Source organism: Molothrus ater, chromosome 2 (genome assembly GCF_012460135.2).
Source record: "Molothrus ater isolate BHLD 08-10-18 breed brown headed cowbird chromosome 2, BPBGC_Mater_1.1, whole genome shotgun sequence".
NCBI lineage: Eukaryota > Metazoa > Chordata > Aves > Passeriformes > Icteridae > Molothrus > Molothrus ater.
Genome location: NC_050479.2, coordinates 86,069,185 through 86,081,388, shown reverse-complemented (window position 1 = coordinate 86,081,388; position 12,204 = coordinate 86,069,185). Strand labels below are relative to the sequence as shown.

General features: G+C 39.5%; 1 protein-coding gene across 1 annotated transcript in view; it reads right to left on the bottom strand.

The window, feature by feature from the left end:
* The window catches only part of RSF1 (remodeling and spacing factor 1), a 60,623-nt gene that overhangs the window by 35,639 nt on the left and 12,780 nt on the right, over positions 1-12,204 (bottom strand). The window lies entirely within an intron of this gene.

The following is a 12,204-nucleotide window of genomic DNA, read 5'->3' as shown; positions in this document are numbered from 1 at the left end:
TCAATGCTAAACACTGATAACACTGAAATGCTGTGACAATTAAGACATTTTAACAAAACAGAAACTTCAAGCCTGCTGAAGAGTTGCCCTGCAACTGAGAGATGGAGGAAGGTTAATTTAATCATGAGTCTTTTTGCTTAGATTTACATTTAGGATAATCATCACCCTTCAATTCAAGGATATAAAGCTCAGTGATAAACCTGTGGAAATTCTGGCAGTGTTAAAACCACAACTGTACAGGAACTACTCCAGTCAAACACCCACAAAAATAATACAAGCAAGCAGCACACCTGCAGCTGCCTTCAGAAACCCCAAGCCAGAAACCCCATGCACCATGCCTGGAATATCACTGGATCCAAATTATTTTTCACCAGGTGCATGGTATGGAAGAAATGTTCCTGAAACTCTACTCTCATAGATGCAGCTTTGCTATACACTTACTCTGTCTTGTCCTGGACAGACAGAGAGGTACCCCAGATACGGGGCTTGAGGGATGGTTGCCAGAAATGTTGCTAAGTACAGCTGCACCAGTGCTGTCACACAATCAAAGTTTTCCAAGCAAATTTATGTATCTCTTAGCGTACATGCCTTAGAAACAATTTCAACAGCTTGTCTCAGCTCACATCTGTGATTTATAAATCAATTTGGCACCACCAAGTGGCAAATTTGCAGAACACTGATTTTATAAGTTAATGAGTAGCACAGCTTCTAAGAAATATGTAATTGATAATTATTAATGAAATTCTACATGTCCAGTGACATCAGCTTTCTCATCTGTAATTTGCTGAGAAGAACTTCAAAAATTAACTTTTCAAGTATTTTTATTTCTCTACTCTGTGCACGCAATTTTATGTTCTAAAAGCATTTTCAGTACTTCAAGCACACACATGTTGAAAGCTTTATACCCAATATTTTTATTCTCATAATTTATGATTATGATTTTTCTGCTGGTCCAGTAGCATTATATTTGACACAGGATAAACAGCTGGGACATCAAATGTGTGTGTTTTAAAGTAGATACTACTGAGATGTTTGTTCTTTCACTCATTTATACATTACTTGTGTTAATCTTTTCAATATCTTACTTGAAATCACCCAACCTTCTTTGTCTTTCAATCAAATGCCTCAACTTTCAGGTGAACATACTGAGTTGCTAAAATATCAGTTTGATGAAAATGCTTTTGTTGTTTCAGAAATAAAGAAATTTTATACACAAACTCCTTAATAAATAAACATAAAACGTACCAGCCTGGTATCCTCAAAGAGACTTCTTTTCAGTACAGATAGTTCATAAGCAACAAGTCCTGGCTTGTTCTTTTTCATTCCATTTTCATATAATATTTCCATTACATATTGAAGACACCTAGTACCTCTCCTTGCTTTTTCTCAAAACTGATGCTTTTCATAATTTTGAACTAACACCTATTTTAAAAGGAACAAGATCAAAGGTCTTAACCCGAATAAGTGCCAAGCAGCTGGCATTAACAAAATTAAGCACAAAGCACTTTATACACATGAGCAATTCTATCTATTTTAAGTCATACAATTAAACCTCTGCTTGTGTTTGTGTGACATGGAACTGAGCCAGAGTATACAAAATCTTGCTGAATCAAAGCTTTTGTTCAGCATCCTTTTTTGTTTGTTTTTAATCAGACCTTTTTATGGGTATGTACTGATAGGAATCCTAGTTTAAAGAAGCACAGGTGATTTGTTTCAAATAATCAAATCCCCAGTCACCACAAAAATCTCTGCTAGAGCTTTGGTGTGAGAAAAAAATGGAGAACATGAAAAAATTTTAAAATTGGAGTAATATGCACGCTCTTGGATTAGCACTTCCTGTGAGTTGTGTTAGTATCTACAGAAATGTCACTTGTCTCAGTTTCAGCATTTCAGCTCTTGTACTTCTAGGATCTTCATGATGCATCAATGTGATGACTTTTACAAATTTCACTGAACACTTCATATCCATTCTCTGTTTACTATCCTTTCAAGATGCTTTTCATGTATTATGCAATATTACTGACTGGATTTCTCAGCTGGCTTTTTGCCTCTTCCCTTCTCTGAGAGGAATCCCACCGTACATGCCTGGTGTAATGAAGGAGGCAGGAGGTTTGGAGAAGAAAACTGATGTCTAGTTTGCTCTCTAGGGAGTGTGTGAAGTGCAGCCTGACCAGCCACATGCCCCAATAGCCACAGGAGCAGAAGCCTACAGGACTGAGAAACAAACTGTACTGAATCCAAAGTAACTGTAAATAACACAGGATGTACAGCTGACTTGTCCAAAAACGCCAGCTAAGGAGATGGCCTTGGAAAGCTAAAGAGTGGTGGCAAATCTCTCCCAAAGCACTTAGCTGGCAGGGAGTAAAATCGCACTAGTAAACACAACTAAAACTTCAATCTTCTCAGAAATGCATTGAACCTGCATAACTGTAAATTAACTTACTTTTGTCCAGACTATAGAGAGAATTCCTGACAAGAGTTCATTGAATTGAGACACCAGGAAGGATCATTTTTACAAAATTGTTCTATCCTATATGTAAGAGAAAGAACATAACACCAAAGAGAATGAGCATAATTATTTTGGGTTGTGCTGCTGGCTGGTTTCAACAAATAACAACAGTAGACTACTATCTCCTTTGCAAAATTTCATCTCCTTCATATGGGACCCGCATCACTCATTTCAGCAACTTGTGTAACAATGTTCTGCATTTGTAAAAATTTCACATAAGGGAAGGAACAATACACAGCATCCTTCTTGTATAATTGCCATTGTGTGTGAGGTTCTGGTCAAAAAAGCATGATGGAACATATTAAAAAAACCCTCTAAATATGAATTAGATTCTCAAACTTTTATAAAACTTTGATCTCTCTGGAACGTAATATGGGAGTTCTCTAAAACCTTCTCAGAATATGCTTAAGCAGTGGAGAAAACACCAGGAGACTGTGCACTAGCAGTTCTTCTTTTACAAAAGTGCTGTACAAATATTTCAAAGAATTGACTATAATTAAAGCATGGTGCATTCTTCTAGATATTCAAAAATACATACTTTTCATAGGAAGAAGTCATAAGCCAGGAAGAATGAGTCACCCTAAACCATTATAAAGCTTCTGGTGGAGTTCAGCCCATTTGTTAAACCCTACACTTTCCTGGAGGGAGGTTGTCATCTGGGCCTCACACAAGTGTCCTTTGAACACTATTCTGTCTATTCCAGCATTTCAGGGAGCATCCTATACATCAGTCACATGTCTAATAAATTCAGGAACATCAGAATAATTGAAATGGAAGAGAAAACATACAAACATGTGAAAACCCCATCAGCTGGCTAGAAAAGCTGTAACTTTCAAACACCTACACAACCACAGATTAAAGACAACTTCTCATGTAACCATAACCCCATTTCACCCCTACTTATTTTCCCTGCCAAAACAAAAAGGCTTACGACTCACCTAAAAAACTCTGAAACAGAGGATGAAGACAGAAAATATGACCAAATCCTGAATCCAGAAGGAGGATGGGGGAATCTGTTATTTTGAAAGTTATTACTAACAAAAAAACCTTGGTATAAAAGCAGATCTGGAGTGCTGGACACAGAGAGGAGGATTGGAACCGTGATCTACACAGAGCACCTGCTACTGATGTGGCTTACAAAGCCTGTGCCTACTGTCCTCTTCTGGGACCCAGGAAGAGAACAGTGAATTCTTAGTGCTGGGGGGACCTGGGGTGGAGGGAACAAAAAATAAAACTCTGGGATGCAAAGGCCGCTGGCAGTTTTCATGCTTCACGAACACAAACAGGTCTTCCCAGTTACACTAGTAAACCATTTTCCATGCTAACTTGTTTTGGCAAGTGTAGGAAATAAAATGACTCATAAGACATACATGGCAAATATTTCCATTAACCATATATTCTTTTTCATCCTTCTACCTTGACCAAAATTACTTCTGCACACTATGACTGCGCTGTCAAATAACACCACACTGAGCCAGAGGACAGCTGAGATTGATGAGATCATTAATGATCTCCCACCTCCCTTCTGCTAAGGGAAGGCAGCTCTCAGCACCCTGCACACAGCTGATGTGGATTAGCTACTGGCACCCTGCATGGAGTTTAATGGCAAATAGGAGACGGTTTCCACCCTGCTCAAATCACTCTGCTGTGCTGGGGGGAGCTGCCCTGGAGGAACAGACAAAGGCAGGAGCATCTCCTCAGACATCAGTAAAGAGTCAGCACGTGGCCACCGTGGAACAGGCAGCACAGAGAAGCAGGGGATGCCCCACCCCTGCAAGTGCTCAAGGCCAGGTTGGATGGGGCTGGCAGGAGTGTGGTCTGGTGAAAGGTGTCCTGGCCCAGAGCAGGGTGGTTGGAATGATCTTTAGGGTCCCTTCCAACCTAAACCATTCTGATGATTTACCACTTATCACGCTAACCATGCAGTTAATTCCCTTTACAGACAGATCCTTAGGCATAAATTTGCTTAAAACGAGTCAGCTGCATCCCTTACGAAAGGCACAAGAGTCCCCAATAGGCATGTGACCACATTTCCAGCATCTTTAATATTCTCCTTAATTTCTGTGTAAAGTCTGAAGTCCCACGAGCAGTCTGAGGCAGCAAACATCTTGTCTTCTCTTTAGTTGAAACTAATCTAGAAGTCCCTCATCTGTTTCATTAAACAATTAGCAAACACTGAGTCAAAGAAAGGGAACAACATCTCCCCTTTGGTTTATGATAACATAAATATTCTTAAGAACTATCTAACTTGTTTCTTAACTCAATATAAGGAAAATGTGAGACCCTTTTAGTTATTCACAGAAGTTTATAGATCAGAGAAAAATGGCAGGCTTGGCATGTTAAATACATGGGAAGATAAAACTCCCTAGTTTGAACCCAGGCAAGAAAATTTAGTAAACCTCTGGTAAAAAAAACTGTGGCACTAAAGGAGCCTCATCTTCACACAGCAAGTTTGGCATAAAAATAATAAATGGGAATCATGTGACCTCGTGAGAAAAAGAGCAGTTGTTCCTGTTTGAAAGGACAATCTAAATATCTTATTTTCTGAATCATTTGATGAGTATTATCCTACCAAACTGTGTGCCTACAAAAAAAAAAAAAAAAAAAAAAAAGGCACACAGGAAAGGGGAAAAAATGAAACTGCTCTGCCTCCTGAGTGAATGAAAAGAGCAATTAAACATGCTGTAATTAAACCACAGATCAAAACAGAATGAACAAGTCACCAAGTAGCAGTTTTATATCCTGTTCCTAGAAAGATTGTTGGCAGGCATTACAAACAAACAAACCACACTCACATTTAAATGACATTGTTATCCTAGGAAAGTACTTTGAAATCTGGATGCTCACCAGCTAGATCATTTTCACACAAATATCTGAGAACATTTATCTCTCTTGTCTGTACAAATACGTATTAGAAGATTCTCTTCTTACCTGGACTATTCAGAGCACGGGTCTCTCTCACATTAGCCAGCAAAGGTAAGATTTTTATCCCGCTGGTAAACCCCCTCCTACACACCCCCATGCGAGGAACCCACTCACCACCTCTTTCACTGCCGCTTGCAAACAAATCATGACCAACATGGAAAGTGCTCTGAACTGGGACCAAAATGCCTTTTCTACCCCAGTTCTTTTAGTAAGTTGCATCACCAGCATAACAGACCTTGCTAGCAGAGCTGCATCCTGACCTCATTGTATCAGTCCAACCCAGCATTGCCAAGTCCCAGCAGTAAACCATGTCCCCAAGTGCCTCATCGGCATATGTTAAATATGTCCATGAATGATGACTCCACCACTTCCATGGGCAGTCTTTTCCAGTGCTTGACAACCCTTTCCATGAGGAAATTTTCCTAATATCCAAACTAAACCTTGTCAGCACAACTTGAGACCATTTATTCTTGCCCTACTGTTTGTTACTTGGGAGAACAGACCAACCTCCAACTGGCCACCACCTCCTTTCAGGCGGTTGTGGAGTGATAAAGTCCCCCAAGCCTCTTTTTCTCCAGAATAAAAAATCCCAGTTCCCTCAGCTGCTCCTCACCAGACCTGTGCTCCAGACCCTTCACCAGCTTTGTTGCCCTTTTCTGGACACACTCCAGCATCTCAATGTCTTTTTTGCACTGAGGGGCCCAAAACAGAACACAGAATTTGAGGTATGGCCTCAGCAGTGCTGAATACAGGGGGACAGTCATTGCCAGGGTCCCACTGGCCACACTACTGCTGATACAGGCCAGGATGCCACTGGCCTTCTTGGCCACCTGGGCACTCTGCTGGCCCATGTTCAGTGGCTGTCAACCAACACCACCAGGTCCTTTCCTGAGAAGCAGATTCCCAAACACTCTTTCCTAAACCCACAGCACCACCTTGAGCACCCTTTCCTCCCATATCTTTTAATCTACAATCCTTCCCTGTCTGCAGTTCAATCTGATTATGCTTTGCTTTCTAATGCTCACACTACAATCAGTTACCTTCTCTCTGTCTATGAAACTGAGATTTAAAAAATCACTCTCATTGTCATCGACATAACTCCTGAAGCTGGAATTAAAGGCCATATGAAAGTAAACAAAATCGCTGGAGAGCTGCTCTTCAGCAGCCCTTTAGCAGACAGAAGATAGCTTAATCTTTCACAGGCCTCCTATTTCATTCTCTGGCTATTAAGTGCCTAGGGACGTTGGGGACTTTTTAAGCTAATATATTATAAGGAACAGCAGAAAGGTTAACAAAAGCAGCACTGATGTTAGAAAAAAGCATAAAACTTAGCAAGAAAAGCATGCTGTACCATGCAATGAAAAAGAATAGGAGGTAGAAGAAAAAAAGAAAATTACTTTGAAAATAATGCAGGAAAAAATAGCACAGAATCTATTTTAGAAACCAAAAATAGTCCAGGAAAGACAGCAAAGGAAAGCCCAGTTCACTGACTCAAAAAAATGTATTGAATAAAAAATGGGCTCTAGTCTACAAACTTAGGACATGTGAGGAGCAAGTAAGACAAATCAAGCTGTGGCAGCAATAATGCAAACAAGCAGATTGCCTTTAAAAAGAGGTACTGGAAACACTTGAAACTGTCACTGGTAGCCATTGTTGGCAGTTAACTCACGTGCAGTGACAACACCATACATCTCTACTGTCTAAAATCAAGTGCACTTGATTTGCTGATCCTTCATTTGAGCAGATCCAAACCCTGACGGAAACTGCTGGGACCACACCCCTTGAAAGCAAAGACACCTCAGCACAGGTATCTTCCATTCTAGCTTCATTGTAGCTGATACAAAGAGGAAACTAAATTTACTCCAGGATTCTCTTGCCTGCTGATGCATCTCAGTCTCCAATACAACCAAGACTTTTAAACCATGAACAGAAAATCCTCCTCATTTCCTTCCTTAGCCCTGAACTGTGTAATTACAATTCTCAAATAAAGTGTAGGTATGACAAAGGTAATTGTAAAGATTACACTTTAGTAGTAGACTCTAGTGTGCTTCACAGCTCCTCACTGCAAGTATGCATCTCCATGGCTTCTGGATACACTGGGATAAATTCACTTCAGAGAAATTTCAGTAGTTTGGGTTTTTTTCCACTGGAAGAAGCGGGCAAAGATGAGCTGCAGTGGGTGGCATCAACATGCCCAGTTCAGGCACTGGGAGCCAGCCTCTGGAGCATGTTGCAGAACACACTTGCCCATTCTACTTGTGCTAGGCACAAAGGTGTCCTACAGAAAGCACAAGTGGAGTTAAGAGCCATAACAAAAAGAACAAGCAGGTTGATCAGAGGGCTTGCTCCAACTCTGCTGTAAGAAATGCTAGAGAGGCACATATTAGGAAGCACAACCCCTCGAGAATATCAGTAGTGAAAGGAGGATTTACATCCCAATGCCAGTCTGGACTGAGGCACTTGCTGGCCACTACAATCATGGAGGCTCACACTTGCAGAAAGGATGTAAGCAAAAGAAGCTGGGATGGTAATGTTCACCATGCTCACCTTTTGATCTAACATGAAGAAGCTGCACAGCCATTGAAGTGGTAAAATTTAATTCAGTGTCTTCATGGACTCTCGGATCAAAACTCAGATTACAACTCCCTCCTAGGAGGGTGGCCTGGACAGAAGGCAAGCAACTAGAAAAGAAATGCCCTAACTCCTGTGAAAAGGAGCCTGAATTTTCATTCCTATACTAAACTTCTGGAATTTTGTAGATATTTTGCCTTTAAAAAACAGGAAAGGGCAGCAACATAGCAGTAGTATTCATCTAAGCACCTGGACAGAGATCTACAAATGTAGATACTGACACCTGAGCTAATTCCATATAATCCATTTGCAACCCACAGAGAGAAACACACTTTCAGGAAGAGTCAGCCCATCCTGAAGTAAAACTTCAGTAAAATCTGAGCTCTACTAAATACACTTGAAGAGATTAATTCTGTCATAGAGTGTCTGGCAACTTTTTCCAGTGAAAACCACCTCTGGCTGGGAAAGGTCTTAAAGATACAGGAGTGTTATCAGGTACTGGGGGTGGGTACATCTTGTTCTTAAACCCTTAAACCTAAGCTCTTACACTCCCCATTAAACAGAGAATTACCACTGCAGATCTGACTCTAGCTCCTACACTTTATCTGTGCACAAACACTTCCAGCAGACAAAATCAAATGTCTAAGCATGGCAGCATTTAACTTCAGATGAAAGCTTATATCCTGCTATGTTAAACTAGAAGCATCTTCATTGCAGTGAACTAAGTGAAGTGTTTAGTACACATGAGCATAGAGTTGTATACATCAGTAGTTAAGAAGCTGTCAGCTTTATTTAGCTTTATTCACATAATGAACATAACAAGCTGCTTTTAACACTTTCTGTTAGAGGATAAGTTGAATAAAAGTCCTTTTTCACTCCACTATATGAAAAGAAGCAAATGCATTTTAATCCCTTACTTTGTTTTGTTACTAGAAACATCCCCGTGGTGTCAATTTTGCCACATTTCTCAGGTACTTTCCAAGTGTGAATATTAACAGCATTAACAGAGGGAGGATGTTGAATATACCACAAAATCACTTTCTCCCACATCTCTCACTTGAATAAAATGGCAATATTAAAAAACTTAGAAAAAAAGTGGGTTGAAAAACTTAGGAAAAAAGTGGGTAGAAAAACTTAGAAAAAAAGTGGGTTGAATAAAACCCACTTTTCTAAAGCAAGTTTCATTACCAAAGTTACAATTCCTCAATCTTCTCTTCAGATGGAAAAACCCAACCAACAAAAAAACCCCAAAACTAAGTCCCACAACACCAAAGAATCCCAAATATTTATTCTCTTCCATGCATCACGTAAGATCTACTACAAAGACATTTCTGTCATTTTTCAGATTTAATTTTAGAAAAAGTAGTTTTTTCTCTAGTCACTGGTGATCCAACCTGTATTTCAAATAAAATTCATTTCTACTCAGGAATTCACCATTTTATCTTTCATCTTTCAACAATTTTACTCAACCATAGCAACAGCAAAATATTTTTTTGTAGTTTCTCAGTAGCTGTCAAATATTGCAGACACCTCTTTTTTGAAAACCTAGTCTGAGAAACCATAATTTCTTTCATAATATTTTTTTTATTTACTGGACCCTAAAGAAGTACAAGAAAAAACTACAGTGCAAAGACACACATTTTATGCTTTTCAAAACATCCGGCAGCGAGGAACTGGTGCAGAAACATTTGAGTACTATTCAGTAAGCATTTGGTATTTGACAGGCAGCAGCATTATGTGAGCATGAGGTTTTTTTAAGGATCAGGATAAGCAAACTTTGAAGGTGAAGCCAACTCAAGTCATTCTGCAATGCAGAACACGCTTCCCTGTCAGCTGGAAATAAGTAACTGTATGCCTGTTCTGCTCTAAGGTGATATCAGTTCATTAATCTAGCAGCAGTGCAAGTGAAATTTGAAAATAATTTATAAAAATATCAGATATCCATAATGAGATGCACCATATCTCAGAGACTTGGACAAAACAAGCATAACAGAGGAACATCTCTAGCAGCTGACAAAGGTTTCTGTGAAAGGTAGCAGTCACATGGCTGGATGAAAGTCATTCTACAGTTGAATTCATGATCCCAAACAAAGAATTCTACAACTTTAACCCAATTAGCACAGAGTATGAGGGTTCTTTTAAATAATTTCAGAATTAGTAGCAACTTTTTGTCCATTATGTCTAATGAAACCCAGGAAGCATGTAAGAATAGAAATTTAAGAAGCAGAATTGTCCAAGACAGTTGTCTGACAAAGTGCTAGTAGTACATAAAGTAGTACACAGTGTGATTTTCACCAACTTCCTTAGGCCTAGATCTAAAATGAAGACTGCTTTAGACTTAAGGAAACCACGTATGTCCTCTGGAGAGCTGGTAACCAAATCATACACAAAGTGAACACTCACAGAAGCTTCATTCCTTGAAACGCCCAACTCTTAGGTATGAATTTCTATGAGCAAGCTCATGTTTTGACCTGTCAGCACTATTAAAATATCTACCCCTGTTAACATAATTCTTCTAATTGCAGAAACGGTTGTAACTGTGGGGTTGTTGCAGCTTCCCAGGGGAGCCAAGACTGTTCCCTTCAGGGTCGACATCATCTCCTGTCCAGGCAGCCTCGAAGCCTCAGACCCCTTTGCCAGACTGGCAGCTCTGTTGCCTCTGAGTAACTCGGGCTCAGCTGCCATCAGCCACCTCTTACACAACTTTTTATCTGAGCTAGAAAGTAAGACAAGGGTAACAGCCTGAAGGGACGCTGGATTTGTAGCTACCATTTCCATAATGCCTGCCATCACTCAGTCCTCATGTGTGAGGATACAAACCCTCCAACCTACACAACCACAGTTAGATGCCATAAGGATCTGGGAAAAACCTGGCTGCTTGGGCTGCAGAGAGATGGAAAGTGCCACAAAGTAACCCAAACACACAACAGTATCTGAAAGCATAAAATTTCTGCCATCAAATCCTTCCCTTCCCATATAAGACAAAACAGACAGAAAGGAAGACAAAAACACTGAACAGGAGGAACAGCTGAGCACAGCACTTGGAAAAATTAAAATTATGAGCCATGGTGCATATCACTCCATGCAACAGTGACCACCAGCTGCTGTTTCAGAAGGTGTGTAAAGAAAACCCACAGCACACGTAACAAAATTACCTGCCCCTAGGTTAGCTTTAAATCACCTTTTCGTAGAGACTGGCTTAACATAAAAGCAAGAAACTTAGTGTTCTTAGTTTTATTTTAAAATATTTTCACTACAACTCAACATTTATCAGTTTCTAAATATTTTTGGGCTCTGGCCTCAATAATAATTTGCAGCAATCAGCTGCAATTACAGAACATGTGAAAGGCATCTAAATCTCAATTACTTTTGAGTTTCATTCAATGCACTGTTTTTCTACTTTTACAATATAAAAGGAATGCAAAACTCTAGAAGCCTTGCTTTGAATACTTTTAAAAATGTCCTCTGATGTCAATAGTATAAGCTGCCATGCAGTCCTCCTTCCTCTATGTTCCCTGTTATCTTTCAAGGTGGAGCTGCCACCGCTGAGCACTAAAATCAAGACAGAGGCAAACAAGCAAACAACAAAACAAGAGGTAGATACATATACTCAAAATAATATATCCCCCAAGTTTTAGTATGATTCTCTGCCCACTCCTCATGCTATCTATTAGTTTGTTAATTTTAAAACTCCATGACCATGTTAATAGGCATGCTTTCCTGAATTATGACAATATTACCCAGAGTATTTTGTTGAGCTAACAGCTAATTTTAGTATTTTGGGATGTATTTGTTATAAACATTTTCCTTTATAATATATACTTACAACTGTCCTTCATTTGCAGTTTTGTTGCCCATCGGTAATACTATTTTATCGACAGCAGTGTTTCCCCTTAGGCTGAATTAGCCATCTTACACCTTGATCTTTTTAAAAACAACTCATGTCCTTCTGGTTTCTTAGCAAATGAGATTATTGCCCACACTATCAAAAAAAATTAGAAGAAATTAGGAATTCTACTTTATTTATACTACAGTATATAGTAGTATATATACAGAGCAATAAAAAATAATCTATTTTTCTAACCAACTTACTGTTATGTAATCAGTTTAGGGTTTATGATGGTGCTTTCCCTCTGGACACTGACTCACATTCAGTGGTTGCCTCAGCTGGAGCGATGCACCCCCACATGTTCTGCCAG